This window comes from Poecilia latipinna, unplaced genomic scaffold, assembly GCF_001443285.1.
Source record: "Poecilia latipinna isolate Pla-1442-1.1 unplaced genomic scaffold, P_latipinna-1.0 Scaffold852, whole genome shotgun sequence".
In the NCBI taxonomy this organism is placed as follows: Eukaryota; Metazoa; Chordata; class Actinopteri; order Cyprinodontiformes; family Poeciliidae; genus Poecilia; species Poecilia latipinna.
The window spans coordinates 476,716-480,632 of record NW_015113468.1 but is presented as its reverse complement, the minus strand read 5'-3'; positions in this window follow the sequence as shown (position 1 = coordinate 480,632).

The window sequence follows — 3,917 nt, the reverse complement described above, 5'->3', positions numbered from 1 at the left end:
AAGTAATCTGGCGAATGACTCAAAGCTTCGTGCTAACGTCTAAGTGTCAAATAAACGCAAATAAGTCTGATTAAAATAACAATACTAATGCGTCCGTGTTGATAGCTATAGGGGGGAAAAGATCCATCATAGCAGCCTCAGTAAAATCCTTAGCTCCCCCTTAGCACCTACAGGAAAAAAAAATTCTGGAGCCTTCACTGAGTGGTCACATGACATTTTGGAGGGAAAATGACAAGCAGTGCTCAATTTGGACATTTAGGGGTGTAGTCTCTTAGGGGTGTACTCACTTTTGTTGCCAGTGGTTTAGACATTAATGGCTGTATACAGAGTTATTTTGAGGGAAGAATATACATTTACACTATTATATAAGCTGCACATAGACTACTTTTCATTGTGTCAAAGTGTCATTTTATCTGTATTGTCCCATGAAAAGATACACTTAAATATCTGCAGATGCAATATCTGCAGGTGTACATATGTATGTATATGTATATACATATACATACATATGCACACACATACACACACACACACACACACACATATATATATATATATATATATATATATATATATATATATATATATGCTTCAGCCAGACTATAACAGTTGCATGATTTGACATTTCTCCACAGTATTTCATAAAAAATGTAGTGTATTGAATGAAATAAGCAAAAGTTAATTAAGCTAAAGATGAAGTAAAAGTACAGTTCAGAACTTGGATATTTCCAGGACAATAATTAGCAATTCAAGATGGGTGGCTGAAGGAGATCTTTCCCAACGAAAAATACAGATATCTGGAGTGTTCACTCAAAACTGTTGTCCTATAGGGTTCCTGGTTGCTGTGACCAGAGGTTGTCCCTTTGAGCACTTTCAGGCTCAGATAGGGTCAAAAGGATGACTTCACTAATGAAGTTTGTATGTTTGTGTTTAGTATTCTGAAGTGTTTTGTATCATATCATGCTATGGTGGCAAGGGGACGAGGGTCTACTTGGGGGAAATTAAAAGGTCAAACCTGAAATATGTGTGCACAAAACAAAATTATTTAAACAGCTTCTTATAATGTGATTGGTGTCTTCAACCAAATAATCTCACTTGGAAATAAAATTCCAAGTGAGAAAAAAATAAGGCAGGGATAGTTTTCCTGCAGGAGACTGAACTGATGAATGGAGAACACAAAAAGCTTAAGAGGAATGATTGTAATTAAGTATTCTCTGTGCAGTGGTAATGTCTGGACAAGTCTCATTCCAAAAGACATGTGACATGTGACAAGAAGGATGAATTTGTTTTGACTAAAGGAAGATTTGTCGACAATATGTCAACTGTAAACAAGCCACAAGCTCAGAACTAGCTCTTGCCTCGTTCCTAACTTATAACCAAAAGTTAGGAATAGTGGTAAAATAAGTACATTACCACTATTAATTCTTAAACTTTTTTTTTCATATGCTTTTTTTTTGTTGGTCTCAAAGCCATGGTTCATCTATACTTTGCGCTGCCCTTGCCTAACAAGATGGTGTATCGCTGTCGGTTCGGGGATGTGGGAACTATGTATATAATAGTAAATAAAAATAGAACTGCAAGAAGTAATTAACGGGTTCCAAGCCCATCCCAGGCTTGATCCTCCCCTCTCCGCACATTCTGATCCTATAGCATTCCATCAGCCTGATTTCATTGTGTGTAGACCGAGCGGGAAGTTTTAAGGACAGTGCTTACTCCTTTTAGGTTCTACACAGTGAGTGAAATAAATACTTTTAAAAAATCAGAGTCATCAAGAGATTACTGGAATATTCTCGGATGGTCATGTCTTCCTGTGAAGTCATACTAAGTTTCAAAGTTCCTAGTGGTGGTTCAGTAAAGGTTAACTACCATTTTATACCACACACAGCTTGGTAAAAAAAATATATAAAATCCATATTTCATTAAGAAAATACAAAAATATTCTCATACAAGTTTCCATCTGGGGGCTGCACAGTGGTGAAGTTGGTAGCACTGTTGCCTTGCAGCAAGAAGGTCCTGGGTTCGATCCCAGGCCTGGGGTCTTTCCGGGTACACCCTCGTCCTCCCCCAGTCCAAACCACGACTGTCAGGTTAATTGGTCTCTCTAAATTCTCCCTAGGTGTGAGTCTCTGTGTCTGTCTCTGTATTACCTGGCAACCTGTCCAGGGTGTACCCCACCTCTTGCCCGAAACATTAGCTGGAGATAGGCACCAGCACCCTTCTCAACCCAACTAGGGACAAGAGTGTACAGAAAATTGATGGAAGTTTCCATATGTAATAATATATAGATATTTATCTCCATACCCCTAGACCAGTGGTCCCCAAACTTTTTCCTGTGAGGGCCACATAACTTTTCCCTTCTCCGGTGGGGGGCCAGAGATTGTTGACGGGGGGGGGGGGGGTGGGGGGGGGGGGGTTCGTTTCTCGATTGATTTTTACCCAGAAAGCACATGGGCAAAACCCATGAGTGAAACGGGGACTAACTAGTATATATTCCATTGAGGGAATGTCACTTTAACATATTAATTTCTCATATGTTAACATAAAGGCTCTTTTTGAAGTATAAGTTGCTACTTACAGGCATTGCTTCGAAGAATTCAACCTGGAATGCGGCGTTCATAACAGACACGTGTGTTCATCTGCTCTGCCGCTAGCAAACAATCGTACTGATTAAATAACATAAAAGTCAAGCAGTTCCCTAAAAAGTCCATCAGATGGCAGCAATCCGCCCCACAGTTTACAGGACACACTTCCTGCTAAAGAGCCCCCTGGTGGTTGAAGAAAAATCCACATATAAACCGGAAAATACAATAATTGAAAAAAAAATCCGAATGCTCTCTGGTATTGTTCAGGGGGCCAGACCAAATGTGAAGGCGGGCCGGATCCGGCCCGCGGGCCGTAGTTTGGGGACCCCTGCCCTAGACTGAAAGTTTTCTCAATAGAAAATTGCTAAATACCATTTTATGACACAGAGCCAGGTTAATAAATTTGCAGACATTTCATAATCCACAACAAAATTGCCAAAAATATTCTCTAATAGAATAGTCTACTTTTGGAATCATATTAGTGTATTTCAATGTCACTAGTTCCAATGGTATTTTAGTACAAAAAAAATTTATCTGTCATTTTGTACCACACTGGGCCAAAACATATCTCTGAATATGTCTTGGCCCAGCTAAAATCCAATAATCATTAAAAATTCAAACTTTAACAAAAAAATTCCCCTAATTTTCTCACACCACCATGTCTATGAACGGAATAATATTTGTACTTCATGAAATCTCTATACTTAAATAATTGTTCACTTTTATTGTACAACATTAGCAATACTGACCTACACTGTGTGCACAATTATTACGCAAGTTATAGTTTTGAGAATTCATTTTATTTTTGAACAACTCCAGAAGTCTTGGTCAATCCAAAATGTTAAGAACCTCTTATACCTGAATATTTAAGAAAGTAACAGTGAGATTTTGGCTTTCTTAGGACAGTGTTATTGGGCCACTATTAGTGTGCAGAATTATTATGCAACGTAGAACTCAAAATTGATAAACATTTCTGACATTTGAAAAATAAATCAGTGACCATTATAAACACCCTTATTTTCATTAACAGTTATAAGCCTTCCATTAATGGGGTCTATCAATTTCTTGATCTGTTGACAATATTTTTGTGCAGCAGCAATCACAGCCTCCCAGACACTGCTCAGAGATGTGAACTGTTTTCCTTCACCATAAATCTCCTGTTTATGAAGGGCCCACAAGTTCTCAATGGGGTTTAAGTCTGGTATGGAAGGGTGCCAGTTCATTATTCTTTTGTCTTTAAGGCTTTTACTGTGTGATGGCAAGCCACACAGGGTGAGATCCACATTTCATTAATAGTTACTTTTCACTTTAGTTTGTTTTGTAAGTTTAAGTATT